Here is a 16,059-nt window from a genome sequence, read left to right on the forward strand (position 1 = left end):
ACAATTAAAAGAAACAAAGGTGGTCGTCAATGCGTTCCATAATGACAAAATGACAAAAGACAAGCCGAGGCAAAAGTTAAAGGTCCAATAAGAAAAATGTAATTTTACAAAGGCGCCACTTCTAATTTTAGGTCCATTTGGACGTCATGACATCAAGAAAAGGCTCAAATTTTTTGCTTTTAGACTAAAAGCGACAGTGAAAATCTATATATAGAACCTGCCGCGTGCGTCATACCTTTGTAAAAAAAAAAACAAAGGTTTTGATATAGGTATTTCATAATGACGAAAGATAAGCTGAGGGTGAACGAACCAAACAAATTGAAAATGATAGCGATGATGATTGGGTTTTGGATTTTAAATGGATAAGGTCATCAATACCTCCCATACTTTTGAAAATAAAAAATATGGACTTGATAAATCGTTGGAAGAAAAAGAAGTTTTGTCCCACCACCTGAACAATTAAAAGAAACAAAAGGTTCGGCGATACGTCTTTCATAATGACTAAAGACAACTCAAAACAAACGAGGAAGTTATTGTCCCACCACCTTAACAATTAAAAGACACAAAGGTGTTCTTCAATGCCTTCCATACCTTTGAAAATCAAAAACCTGGACTAGATAAATCGTTTAAAGAAAAAGAAGTTTTTGTCCCACCACCTAAACAATTGAAAGAAACAAAGGTTCGGCGATATTTCTTTCATAAATGACAAAAGACAAGCCGAGTTAAAAGTTAAAGGTCCAATCAAAAAAAATTAATTTCACAAAAGAACCACTTCTAATTTAAGGCCCATTTGGACGTTATGACATTAAGAAAAGGCTCAAATTGTCTGCGTTTACAAGACAAGTGACAGTGAGAATCTATATGTGGAAGCGTGCCGATTGCCGTGGCCCAAAGCCGCCAAAGTGGCCCGAAGTGCCGACCCAGTACTATTCTCAACATATATATATATATATATATATATATATATATATATATATATATATATATATATATATATATATATATATCCCCTGGTTGTCGGAAAAGACAATGAATATGGTCTTCACCTTTGACTTTGTCACTCTTGCCTTCTTGGGGCGCGGGGACCCCTTTGTGTGCCTCTGGGAGGGTTTGAAACCCCCCCACTCTCCCCCCCCCCAAAAAAAAAAATTCCGACTTGAAAATGTAGCAAAAATGCATATAAAACAAATTTTATGCGTTTTTTAAAGTTTTTTTTTTAAGTAAACAGTTGAGTCTGACAACGCTTTTAATCCGTAAAACTCAAACATGAACAATCTTGATTCCTGAAGATTGAATCTATTGATAACTTGATTTTTTTTGCTGATTTTTTCACCCACGTTTCTTTTTTTTAAATTTGACGCCCGGTACTGCCTGTCTAACTGCATATAGAGGTCTTCTTAATTAAAAATAACTAAAGCATTTTATTGGGGGGGGGGAGAGGGGTCTATATCTGGAAAGTCAAAGGCCATGGGCTATATAATATTTTTTCTTCAAATTTTTGGGGGGACAACAGCCCCCTCCCCCAAAACGACGCCACTGGTTAAGTAAGCCTCCACTTAAAACAGTAAAATTTAATTTTCTCTGTCCTTGAAATTGTAAACCCTTTTAAACAAAAATGTTATTGATTTTGTATTGCTTCTGTTTTCCAGGTTGTTTTTGAAGAAATTAGAAATGGTGCCTGTATTTACTGATGTTCTACATATCCCGAATATAAGAAATGTTGATGAATTTGCCAAAGCCATTGAAAAAAATGACACATTTAGTAGTACGGACATCGAGATAATAAAGAAAAAACTTCAGCCTAATCTGTAAGTCCTTCTTCTCCAAATGATTTTAGGTCTTGTGTTGGACCCTCTTGTCTCCAATCAATGGCGTTGGAGCCTATCTATGAAGTAGAAATAGCCAGAATTGTCAATGGTTTGAAGGGCTGTTCATCTTCTGGTCCAGACCGTATTTCTACTAAGGTTGTCAAGTTCATTCTTTCTGTCATCGTTTCTGCTTTTACGAGACTTGTCAATATGTCTTTTGAAAAGGTAGTCTTCCCAAGTGCTTCAAAGGCTCCTCGTGTTACTATTCTTTTTAAAGGTGGTTCGCGGAATGACCCTGCTAGTTATCGTCATATATCTCTCTTATCAGTGTTTAGTAAAATTTTTGAAAAAGCTATTCTTTCTCGACTTCTCGATTTTCCAAATTTTAAACATCTTTTTCATGATTCCCAGTTTTGTATTGGGGCAAAGCACTCAACTGAGCATGCATGTGTGAATCTTTTGAACTATATAAATACATCTCTGGACTCTGGTTGGACACCTGCTGCTCTTTTTCTCGATGTGCGAAAAGCATTTGATTCAATAACACACAAGATTCTTCTTTGGAAACTATACTATATTGGAATCCGAGGGAGTACTTATTCTTAGTTTCCATCATATCTATCTGGTCGAGTTATCTCGGTTGATCCTCTCTTTTCCAATCCGTCTGAAATAGAGTTTGTTGTTCCACAAGGATCTTTGATTGGGCCGATACTCTTTAATTTATGTTAATGACCTTATAAATCCGGTTAAAAAATCTAAAAACCTACCACTTGCTGTCGTGTTTGTCAACCTGCAGCTGTCACTAATTGTGACAAGAGTTCATCCTTCCCTAATATACTTATAGCTTTTGCGGATGACAGTACACTTGGTACAGATGGTAGAACTGAGTCCGATCTCTGTTCAAACATGGTTCCCCTTTTTGAAAGAGTTACTAAGTGGTTCGATGTTAATTATCTTTCCTTAAATATTGGAAAATCATGTTTTCTTCTTTTTTCAAGAGTTTCAAGGACTTATTCAGGTTTAGATGAAATACATGTATCGAAGGGTTCCCTTAATAGACCTAGGGATCGTTGCGTTCGATTCCTAGGCATCTTGCTTGATGAAAATCTCTCTTTCAAGCATCATATTGACCTTATTAAAATGAAAGTCTCCAGAAGCTTCGGAATCCCTAAAAAATGTAAATACATTTTTCTAGGGTCAGTTCATCGAATCCCATTTCACAGCTTGATTTAGCCTTTTCTTTTCTACTCTTTTATTGTTTGGATGTCAACTTTTCCCTCACCACTGAAGCCACTTTTATAATTAAATTATAAAGCAAGGAACCTTAGACAAGATACTAACTGTTCCCTACTTAAACCTTTGCTGGACTTGAGATCTCTCTATTTTCTGTCTTGTGCTTCGTTTAATTTTTGAGGTTACATGGCCAGCTTCCTGCTGTCCTGTGTAATAATATATTTTTTATTTCTGAGCAATTTACTTATATTTTCCCCACCTCCAATAATTTACAAATACCTAATATTCCATCAATACGGCCTGACTTTAACACTCTGATAGCGTGTAATATGATTTGGGACACTCTCCCGTAGTCTGTGCGGGGCTGCCACTCATTTGGTATCTTCAAAAAGTACGTTAGATATTTTCTTGCAAATAAGTAATTTTTTCCCGGTTCTCCGATGAGTTGATGTCTCCGGATTGGGTCTGTAATTTCTGTGTGAGGATGGTTTCATGTATTACTCCCTTGCCTAGCTTAGATTTTTTTTTGGGGGGGGGGGGATGGGTTGGTTTGGTGATGTGAATTTATTATTTAAAAAATCTTATGATGAATGTATTTGTTTAATTGTTTTTAGTTTTGTTTCTCCCCTTTTTTTTTTCTGGCCATAGAGCCTTACGGGGCAGAATATATTTAAGTATTTGTTAGTTTTTTTATGAAATTTACCGTTAATCTAGGTATTTAGTGATATATTTCTGGTTTTGTCTTTTTCAATCAATTCAATTCAAATTCAATAATTCAGATATTGACTGGGCAAGGAGATACAGTAAAAAAAATCAAATAATATTGAGGGACTCAAGAGTTTCTGGCTTCTGGGAGTTTGTCCGACAATTTGTCTGAGAAAATTTCCAAAAGGGTAGGGCATTTGAGGTTTTTTAATGGCTTGACATCTTGACTTTTTGACAATACTGCTGAGAAGGCTCAATTTGTTACAAGCAATATTTTTATGCATCATTTTTGAAGCTCCGTCACTGAAAGACATAACTCTTAAGATAAATTTAATGAGAGAACTAGCCAAAGAAGTGATGTATGTTTATAATAGATGTACTAATAAACATATATGAAAAGAATATAAGCAAATAAACAGTATTGCTCCAAGGAGCTACCCTAACCTCAGATTAACTTAAGTTTTTTTTAACAGCTTTTTGATCATTTCTTCTTTAAATTCTTAAACTAAATTTTAAAATCCTTGTTCTAAGTTTTTGCTGTATAGAAAGTAGCTGCTTAATATTTGGATTCTTTACTGTAATTTTCAAATCTTGAAAATTACATCCTAATTAACTGTTCGATTCCAGGTTGTGTGTTGGAATCAAAAAACTGCTCACCCTCCTAGATTTCGTTGGTCAAGCTGAAGCAGGAGATCGCGTAAAAACATTTATTAACATGCTTGAAAAGGAGGATCTTCTGAAGCCGGCCCACGGAGGTTCTGGAGATGTTTAAGGGATGTTCTTTTTCTTTCTTTAAGTTTGTGTAGGTTTTAATTTGTACCTGATTGCTTTAAATGTTGGCTATGCCCATATTTTAGTGTTACTTAATTAATGAAGATGCTTTTTTGTTGCCTCTTTATATTCAAATTTTTATACTGATTAATAAAAGTCCATTAAAAACTATACATCATATTAGCAGCAGATTTTTTTTTCTAAGTTCTAGAAATCGTAGTAGAAATTCCTTCACAGAAACAGATATTCTATCACCGTAGTGCTGTAATTGTAAATTAAATTTACTTACGCCTGAATTTTGTTCATTATGACTGGTCACAAGACAGTATTGTGTGTGTGTGTGTGTGGGGGGGGGGGGTATTGAGGGGTTTGAACCCCCCCCCCCTCCTCCGAAAATTTTGCCCGACTCGTAAAAACCTAGCAGAAATGCATATACACAAATTTTTAATGGTTTTTTTAATATTTTTTATTGTACCCCTCCCCGAAGAAAAATCTTGGATGTGCCCTTAGCTGGTATTTTGTTACTGATTGACTTTGGTTTGATGCCTCTCTGATTATTCTAAATTATCTTTATCCTTTATTAAGCAGTTTCGTGATAATTCCTTTATTCCAATTCGAAAGAGCTATCTTATCCTCCCAGACTTGCCTAATAAGTTTAAGTGCTGGGTAAAACCAGTAAGAGCTCTTCCCCCATATTTCAGTCACTCGGGAGGGACGCCATAGCCTCCAAAGGTTATGGGTAACTTAAGAGGGGAAGCTGGTGCCAGTGTCAACAAAAATCATCAATTACATCTATCTTCTGACGTTTCTCGGCATTATTGCAAGGTTGGTAATTCCTTTTTTCCGAAACTGAGATTCACATACTTATTGCTAAACTAATTTGGCTTATTATTATATTAAAAAAAAAAAAACTCCAAGAAACGTGAAAAGCGCGATGGTATTATGGCTTTTTATGGCGGCGACAGTTTCCTCTACTTGCCAATTAACCATATTTTTTGCTCAAGCTGTTTTCTTATTCTTCAGCTACGTCAGAGTAGTGTCATCGTCTTTGTTATAGAGGTTTCTGACGCCAAAACACTGTACGCTCTGCTCTTAATTTAACATTATTTTTGGAAACTCTGTAGAGTTTGAATTTAAAGAAAATTAAATCTTTGTGAAAGACGTTGTTTTTTCATGCCACCAAATTCGTCAGTGTCATAATAGAACATATTATTTGAAAATACAACTGAGTAAAAATGTTTGCTAAATTAAAACATCTGAATCACTGTGTACTTTTGGAAACTCCAGCTGTTTTTAAATGGCACAAGATTGCCGTTAACGCTAAATAACGAAGTTCAGAAACCTTTTCTACTGGGCTTGATATGAATTTCTAGCTGAATAGGGATGTGCCAGGGATGACAAGCAGTTCTTGGGGTATTGCCTAGTTTAGAATATCCGTAAAATATTCTCTCCAACGGTCCTCAATATCTCTCTGGTTCCTGAGCGTTTGGACATCTTTTGTGTTCATCTTTTAAACTACCAATCACAAGGCAGACTGGACATATGCATATTCACAAGAACTTTCGGTCCTGGATGAGTTTCTAAGATTAAAATTTACTCTTCTTCCTTCTTTCGTTTTCAAAACTTCATCTCAGCTTCTTTCAATTATTCAAATAGCGATTTTCAGTAACTGTCAACACTAACATCATCAGGGTTGTCTGACTACCTGTCTTCTATCACCATATGTCACTCTTAAAAGAGCCCCCCTCCCTAGTGGTCATTCTTTTGGTAACATGTCTCCACCCTCTTTTCAGGAGATTTCTGGTTTTCTTGTCCTCTTTCACTTTCTCCTTTTTCTCCTGCAATTTAGCGTTTTTTCTTGCTTTGATGTCTTTGATTTTAATGTTCTGGTACAGATTGACGACAGAAAATTTAACTGCTTTGTTGGTAATGTTGAATGTAAGATTAGGCGCTTGTGGAGCCATCTCTGTCTCTTCATAGGACATTGAACTACTTGGTGACGCCATTTTTTGGGTTTGCTGGAAAAAGTCAATGAATTAAATTGGGAGACATCAAAATAAGTTAAAAAGAAATAAACCTGCCTAAACATAAAATTAAAATATAATTAGTATATATATATATATATATATATATATATATATATATATATATATATATATATATATATATATATATATATATATATATATATATATATATATATATATATATATATATATATATATATTCATGTAAATATAGAAGAGGATTTTAGAACTCTAGGAACATACGGTGCAAACCTGACAGTTGCATGGCTTTCTAGCTTGTGGAGTAGTGGCCTTTAATGTAAATATAAAAAAACAGATTGCTTTCCGCTGTGTTGGCCTCTTGGGCCAACGTGTTATAATAAGATAATAGAAGTAGTTGGCCAGAAGTGACGAAGAAAAAAAATACAAAAGATATCAACGGAAGTAAGCTGGACTACAGAAAAAAAGGAAGTGACAGATGTTTTTGGATCGACATCCATAGGTAAGAACAAAAAAAAACTTTACAGTAAACTGTAAATATTTAACCTTCCCAGTACATACGTCATAAACATAACCCTTATAAATTAATAAAAAATATGGTGTCTATTCTGTAATTTGTAAATGATTTTTTAAATTACGCAAGCTTCGTATTTATTTTTATTAGACATTATTTTTTTTTTATTTAATTATTTTAATTTTATTTATTTTTTATTTTAATTTTGTCATGCTATGGTAGTTTTTACCATTGAAACTGCTCACATGTGCGGCACAATCGGACAAGGGGTGGCCAACCTGAATTATCTTGCGGGCCACTTTGGAAATGCATCATAACTCCGCGGGCCATATATAAAATTATATATACCCATATTATATTTAGACCTATTATAGATATTTTTTTTGGAGTGACAAATTGAAAAATAATGAATTTTCATTAATTAGGGTTACTATTATTTTTACTTATAAACATAGATAAACAATAACAATAATGATACTAAATGCACATTGTAAAAAATATATAATACTTAAAATAAAAAAATAACGAAATTAAAAAAAAATTATTCCACTAGTGCAATATTTGTTTCTCCCCTTTTTCACTTATCTTTTGTAAGTCGATATCAATTTGGGTATTTGCACATCGTAATTGCTGTTGAAGATTAGCGTCCGTTATGTTTTTTTCGTGTTTTGTGTTGCTCTGTTAAACTTTAGAAAAAAAAAACGATTCGCTAGTGTGAGTTGAACCAAAAGCGCTAACAACTTTTTTTGACATAAATGTTTAAAAAAAAATCTATTTTTACTCTGGATTTTCAAACATGCGTTTTAATTCATTATTGCACTGTATGTCAATCAGATCCATTTCGATTCTGGGACAGACTCAATTTCAACATGAAAAGGAGATAAATATATTTCAAAATTTTTGTGTATTTTGTCCAACTCTAAATTATTGAATCGGCTTTCAAAAACATCTGCAAATTTTCTTATTTCTTTCACATATTTGAGATAAGTGTTAAATTTTGACTTCTTAAATTCTTCCTCCAATGGAAAGAGCTGAGCATTATTATTTTCCATAGTGATTCAAATAACAACACTTTCTTCTGAAGTACTATGATGGGATTAAATGTATCGACTATGAGGTTATCTTTTCCTTTCATCAATATATTTAATTCATTGAGTTTGTTGACAACATCCACTAAAAAGCATAAATCCAATAACCACTCATCATTTCTTAATTCTGGCAAGGACCTTGGGATGAAACAAAATCAAAGGAAAAGTGTATTCAGATTATCAAAAAGCATCTGCACAATATCCCAGGATCAGCTTTAGAATCTTTTACTGGACGGAAGGGTTGAGGGAAACAGCAGGAAGGGAAGGCTACCTCGAACTTTTAGGGCATGATGTTGAAAATGTTGAGCTAAATCAAATACATTTAATGCATTCAAGTTCTTCAAAAGGTTATATTTGCAACATCTTAGTAGGGCTAAGTCTAATAAGTTTAAACATTTCAGGGTATGTTGAGAGGGATGTTAAACTAAATCGAATGATACTACGTGCTTCCAAATAAACAAAAGGACATAGCTGCAATACCTCATGAATGGCTGAGAGCAATAAGTTAAAAATTCCAGGACATGTTGACGGGGATCTGGAACCAAATCAAAAGACATTATGTGAATCCAAGGAAGTCAAGAGGGTTTATATGAGATACATCAGGAACGATTAAGGGAATTAAGTTGAATTTTGTAGCATGTTAAGGGGGTATATTTGATTAATATTCCCCCCGTCAAAATTATATCCGTTTATATGTAAGAAATATTTTTGAAAGCTATGGAAAAGCTAGTAATTGTTTTGTTCTTTTTAAGTTTTTTTTTTCAATTGAAATTAAGGAGCAACATAAGAACCTAAAACGGACAGAAATTATTCTGCGTCTTGTTCTAGTCTTATCCCAATTCTTTAAGAACTTTTGCTCAAGCACAAAAGCCGTTTATTTAAAATAAGACGCATTTGTTAAACACTAAAAAGTTTAGGCGTAACGATGGGGGGTTGAGGAAGTTGCACACCCCCTCATATACAGAATAGTTACTGTTCGTTGCAAGTTTCAATGTTGCTGCTTATTTTAAGCTTCAAAAGCTTGTTTTTTTTAATTCTAATTCTTCAATATACAATTCATCTGTACAAAATACATGATTAACACAGACAATAATTTCTAATCTTCATTAAACCGAATTGATTCATTTTAGGCTACGTAAAATTGAGTACTGGTTTATAGTTACACATAATCTAGAAGGACGATGGTTAGGTTTTCCACCGCATTTTCTGTTTTTGTATATGGGACGCTGTTTGTTGGACTCAAAAATACTTTCAGTGCTGCACTATGGTGGGAGGTTATGAAGGAGGATATCCTTCCTCGTATACAGATTCATTTATGTTTTTGTTTTATTTTGAAGTAACTCTTTACTTTTGATGTAAGAAACCTGTTATATTTATTCAATAACTAGAAAAAAAGTTCGAAAAATTTGCTGCTCTGTTTTTTTCGCCTTGTGTGACACAAATAATGGGCAATACTAATCAAAAATGTCTTTTATTTGATATAAAACAAATATCAGTTTAAATTTAGTAACTTAAATGCAAGTAATAATTTAAATACTAACCCAATAATTTACTTAGGAATTGAATGTCTAAGTAATTAAAATCCACATACGTCACAATAAGAAAACTATTAACATACAACGAAGGATAAGACTTACAACATAAATTCCAGATTGAAAAAAAGGAATAAAAAAAAAAAAAAAAAATAACATTTTAATTATTTTTCTGGGTAATAAAAAAAAAAACGAACGAAAGAATAAAACCAAAAGAAATTAAACAAAAGTAATGAAGGATTTTTAAACCTGCCATTACAAATAAGAAGAATACAAATGCCTTTTCAAACATTAAAAATAAACATGTTAATTAAGACGAATTATTCATAACGCCATCTAAGGGAGAAAACAGAAATAATGATTATTATGTTTCAAGCAGGTACCCAAGGGTTAATGCAATAAGGGAACATGGAGATCAGAAATAAATTTGAGAGGATCTTGTGACAGTATAGCAAAAAAGTAGCAGGGAGCTTCTATCCAAAAGCAGCATTTTTTTTTCAGTGTAATAATAATAATAATTAATTTAATTAGTTTAGTGGGTAAAATTAGGATATTGATAGGTATTTGATCTCAGTTCCTGACAGGAACATGATTACGGAGCTTGATAAATGCAAAGTGTCGCCGCACGCTAGATGGCTTTAATAGCTGTTTTTGTCAACACTAGCGCCAGTTACAAGTCTTTCCGTTACCCATGCTCTTCGGTTTCCTTAAAAAAATTGATTTTCAAGAGTTATAACTTGGCGTCAAGATTTTGACCGAGCTGGTAAACAGGTATCCTTATGAATGCGTAAGTACAAGAGCCGATACTGCATGGCTCAAATACATTGTTGGCAAGGAGAAACCTAACCCAGCATTTCTTTTTTGGAAAATGTCCTTTTTTGTGGCTACTTTCTGTTAGTGGCCACTTTTTTGTGGTTATTTTGCAATGTTTCTTTCCTAAATTACAACATATAAGAATTCACACAAAAAGGATTTAGAGAACCTCTCCCCCTCCCTAGACCATCTAAAAGCCAGAGCGTCATTTGTGCTTTGGTGAAAAGTAAATATATTCTAAAAAGTAAAAAAAAAAACATAACATACTGTTAAGGTACGGGGGGGGGGGGAGGGGGAGTAAAAAATGACAACTTTTTATAGTAAAGTTGTGGAGAAATCGAGTTTCTGTTGTCAAAAATTTTGTTACTGAAAACAATTTGTATATTTTACATTCTTGTTATATCTCACAAAAGAAGCAAGCCGGCTTTAAAAAGATGGAATTAGTTGCCAGCCCCAAATTGGGCTCATTTTTCACTTGTATTTGATGCAGGTACACCAACAAGTGGAGCTATTTGGCTTCCTTTTCTGACATACTGTTCTAAATAATGTGACTGGTTTACGAAAATTAACCAATGGAATTATAGCACTCTTTTTAACACGAAAATATAGGTCAGTAGTCTCTCCTTTTCTCTTTGGTAAACCTCATAGAGAGAAAAATAAACATAATTAAATCTAAAACTATTTGTACATACAAAGATTAGTGTAAAATTATTGCTTTTTTTTATTTAAAAAATAAATCATGCTGATCATATTCAAAATCACCATATTCATCAAAATCATCTGACTCATCTTTATGTTTCTTGATAGCTTTGATAACCTGTCGAAATCACTTACATCTGAGGGAAGATGAATTTTGCAAGTTTTATTATTAATGTGATAGTTTAAGCAATTATAGCAAGCGTTCTATAACCAAATCGATTCCCAGTTGATTCCCACGTTGTACAATTTACTAAAACACAATCTCTCCTTGATATGTAGTCATTGTTGCAAATAAATGTTGCAGAAAATAGTACCAATTTAAGCTTATTACGCATCTCTGCTAATTTAGATAAGGTAAATGCGTCCACATCAGATTTATCCTTAATTGCTACATTTATTCCAGTTACCCCTGACATAAGTTGTATTTCTTTCAGTAATAAGGAATAAATATCAAGTTTTCTAAAGTAGGCATGTGGTATATCTAATATAACAGATGTATTGACAGACGAAGCAACTTCTTGAATTTCCTTAATATTTTTGATAAGATCCTTAGAATTTTTATCGTCTAAATCAGGAATTTCAAAGACTGCAACATTGCCATCTGTAAATTTCAAATTCCACAGTTGTCCGTAAAGCTTAAGTCTTGAAAATTTAAATTTTTTTGGCTTTAAATATTCTGGTGTTCCAATTCTGGCTTCAATGAGGAAAACAAATTTATTGTTTTTGCAAAACTTTCCCTCAACAATATTTAAAGAAGATCCGCTGCAGCCGATTTTACGGTTCACATTTTCCAAATCCTTCTCAAACTGATCAAGCCTTTTCAGTATTTTTCCTTTTTCCATTGTTATATTTCGCCTCAACTCCTGAAAACAAACACTAAATATCAAAACTATGGACTTATTACCTAACTAGATAATATGTAATACGATTAAAAGGTTAATGGTCGGATTAACCTACCATGACAAAACCAACGAAGAAAATCTAAAAAAAAGGAAAAAATAATAGATACTAATAGGTAATATAACAATAAAATAGAAATGTAAAGATACCAATAAAATGATATCATTGGGAGAAAAAGAAGAACAATCGATCGAGTATTTCACCTCGATACAGCAAGCCATCCTCAGCGTTGCGAAAGAAAAATATAAACTAAGATAGATAAAAGACACAAGAAATCTGTCATTATACATTATAATTATTAATTATAATGAAATAGGAATAAAAAGAGTAGCTACTTCATAAATAAATCACGAAGGTAAATTGTATTCTTTGGCTGTGTTAGCAACACAAAATTAAACTGGTTATCAAATAATAAAAACAAACTGGTAAAAAAATAACCACGTTTCTGTTGAGAAATAATTCCTGTATTGACATTTAGTGCGGGTATTCGAAAGGATTTTACATTTAATTAATTAAAACAAGATATTTTACAAAAAAAGATTTTCAGAAAAAAAAGGCTACAATAAAACCAAAGACGATTAAAATAAAAACCAAACGTTTAACGTTAAACAAACACAAATCACTATTAATGGATATGTGAAACCCGAATGGAACAGAAATTAAATGAATAATTAAGTCAAACATAAAACGAACAAAAGATACCACACGCAAGAGTAGGGCTAATGTCCCTTGAGCATTTTAAAGGCCGGATCGTCATTTGCACTTTATGAAAAAGCAAAACTTATTCTAAACATTTTTTTCTTTTATCATCGGCAGCGCTGCCTATGACAAAGAGCAAAGTGGGCTCTATTGTATGATTTATTTACTTTTCACCATAGCACTTAGTGTGAAAGAATTGTCATATAAACTTTGGAAGGGGATCATTCAATGGGAAGTTAAATTTTCTCGTGCTGTTTTTAAGAGTTTAAAATAATTGGAGGACAACCAGCCCCACCACGCCCTTCGTTCCCCAAAAGACACCAGATAAAAATTTTGAGATACCCCTTTGGTTCAGCAAATTGAAACGTTCAATAAATATACATCTGAGAATGAAAAGGCCCAAAGCCTTTAGGGAAAGCAATGTACGAGTAAGTTATGCAGTTCTCCCGTTTTTTACTTATATAGTTTGTTATTGGGAAAAGGTGGCATCTTTGACCCTTGGTGTGGAAAAAAATTTCAGGGAATATTGAGTTGATTTTAAACTAGATAACAAAATACAATGTGCATCAGTGACATAATTTTATCAAAATCCTGGGGGGGGGGGGCAAATTGAAGCCAATTTTTCCAGATAAAGTGAAAATGACAGTGAAGGCTGAAAAACGAGCCATATAGTACCATAAAGGAAAAGATATACTAAAGATAACCGGACCGTTATTGTTGATGCTTGATTTAGGCAAGCTTATCTTAGTTTTGACAAGTTTTTGAAGAATCTAAATTTCAGTTTGGAGCTAAACTGGGGTCTGGGGAGGAGGCAGTTGCCTCCTCTCTGCTCCATAGAAAATTACTCCCCTGATGTGCATTCAGGTTGTCAAAAAAGCGTACCACAAGATGGGTATTAAGTTGAAACTTTCAGGGAATGGTGAGGGGGAAGATCAACTGACCAAATGACAACGTATAGACGCTTATGCCGTTGTTACCGCTACTGGTAGTACTACTACCAGAAGTGGTTAGGCCTCATAATCTGAGGGGGGGCAAGATAGACTATTGAAGGGTAAAAATATAAAATAGAAGAAATTTAGTTTCAGATGTCAGAAAAATGTGGGATGGGGTAGCTGCCCCTTCTACCCTGGCTTAGATCCGCCACTGAGTCCTACTACTGTTATTTCCACAGCAACTACTTCGAAATATAAAGGTATTAACGGGAAATTATCAGGGAATTTTGAGGGGTTAAATCAAAAGACACTATATGCATATAGGTTGTCAAAAGGGCATATCAGCAAAATCTTAGGAATGGCTTATAGTATTAAATTGAAACTTTCAGGGCAAAAAGAGGGGGGGAGATATATTCGGCTAACCAAAAGGCAATATATGTATGCTACTACTGATACTGCCGTTACTGCTACTACTACAACTACTGTTACTACTACTACTACTATTACTACTATTGCTACTACTACTACTGCTACTACTACTACTACTACTACTAGCACTACAACTACTGCTACTAAGGCTAATGGAATAAAAGTAAAATTTCAGGGAATATTGAGGGGGAATGTAACGTATCAGCAATGCCTTGGAACGACTAAGGACATGAAATTCAAACTATCATGGCTACTATTGGAACTGCTGCTTCTACTACTATTAAACTAAAATAAAAAGGGTTTAAGAGAATACAGGTTGTCAAAACAGCATGGCTGGAATGTCGCAAGAACAGAATAGGGTATTAACGTTTATTTTCAGGAGAAGTTGACGGGGTGTAAAACTACACCAAAAAGGTTCTATGTGTATGTAGATTGTCATAAGGGTGTATTTTTAATACCCCAGTAACAACTAGAAGTGTTACTATTAATAGTAACAACTAGAACTATTAATAAACGAAAAAGAATATTAATAATTGGCAAAGGAAAAAACATTTCTTAGTCAACGTAAACAACCTAAATTTTGGGCTAGTTTTACATACAGATGATCAGAATGACTATGGCAAAATAGCAACTCATCAAGTATAATTCCCAAATAACTATATGTCTTAACGCTTTTGATCCTATCATAGGCAGCGCAATCGCACTGCTTATAGAAGTAAAAATATATAAGTTATAAAAGTTATGCTGCTTATAAAAGTTATAAAAGTACAAATATTTACATTTTTTTTTAGTAAAGGGGAAATTTTGTTCTGGCCTTGGGAAGACATAGGGGTTTTGCGCCCAACTTAAGTTAATTTCTGCTCGTTTTGAGTTTGACTCGGCTATTTATTGTAATTTCTGTTTGTTTTGGGTTTCATTTATTTATCGATGCTGATCTGTGGTAGTTTCACGCTTGGTAGATAATTTGATTTTATTTTTGCTCATTTTTTGTTTAATGGAGTTCTTTACCTTTCTTTGAAAAAACTTATTTTGTGGAAAAAGGTTTTTTAATTAATAAATAAAAATAGCAACGGTCCTAATATGGTGAGATTGGGGCACATCAATATCACCTGAGTCAGATAGCTTTGATCCAGTGTTGCCCCTCAAATGGTCCCGAAAAACGGTACTGATCTTGTGAAAAAGCGGTGTTTTTGCAGTATCCCTCCTATCAAAACGCAGTATATTTAGATGTCTGTAATACAAATACGATTTAAAGCAATTAATTAAAACAATTTTTTGTAAAGTAATTAGTTTCTTGTAACCTTTTCTTGCAAATGGATATTGAAGTTTTTTTCCTTTTTAAGAGGTAGATTTTACCCAAATTTCCGGCAAGAAAGGTCGAAAAGAACAAGGAATAGTGACACCCCTCAGATCCCTCATAAATGAAAGGGAAAAATGGTCCTCGATGATAAATATACAAATATTTCCCACTTTCCAACCCTCTCATCCGTTCTTTATACCTAATAGCTCGTCCAGACCATCTGTTGTTTTCTAAATTAGAAGCAGGACAATCTACTTTTTTGTGTTTTAAACCAAATTAAAATTATATTCATCACTATTTGTACCCTTTTCTGGCTCTTTTTCAGGAAAAGTGGTGCACACTATCATTTTTTTCTATTTTTTTCTGATCCTCTGATTTACAGGTCTTGAAAACAAAAAAAGGGACAAGCGTATTATTTGCCAAATTTTTTTAAAAGAAAGTTTAAAGTCTGAGCTCTGCAAATCAAGTCACCTGCCAAAAGAAGACTCGTTTATTTTCAAAAGAAAATAAACGAGTGTTTGAGTTACTCCCGTCAAGAGTCATAGTTACTCCTGCCGTTTACCCACGCCGTAAACTCAAACAATGTGAAAAATATGAGTTGCCCCTTTCGCCTGCGAGTCTAGCAGACTA

At 33.6% G+C, this 16,059-nt stretch overlaps 1 pseudogene across 1 annotated transcript in view; it reads left to right on the forward strand.

The window, feature by feature from the left end:
* The window catches only part of LOC148940615 (vesicle-fusing ATPase 1-like), a 38,651-nt pseudogene extending 36,736 nt beyond the window's left edge, over positions 1-1,915 (forward strand). Inside the window, exon 9 of the transcript XR_016143349.1 lies at positions 1,650-1,915. The product of XR_016143349.1 is annotated as a vesicle-fusing ATPase 1-like (transcript). The remainder of the gene's footprint in view (positions 1-1,649) is intronic.
* The last annotated feature ends 14,144 nt before the right edge of the window (positions 1,916-16,059 follow it).

Source organism: Artemia sp. Qi Xiang Cuo, chromosome 19 (assembly GCF_049724085.1).
Source record: "Artemia sp. Qi Xiang Cuo chromosome 19, ASM4972408v1, whole genome shotgun sequence".
Taxonomy (NCBI): Eukaryota; Metazoa; Arthropoda; class Branchiopoda; order Anostraca; family Artemiidae; genus Artemia; species Artemia sp. Qi Xiang Cuo.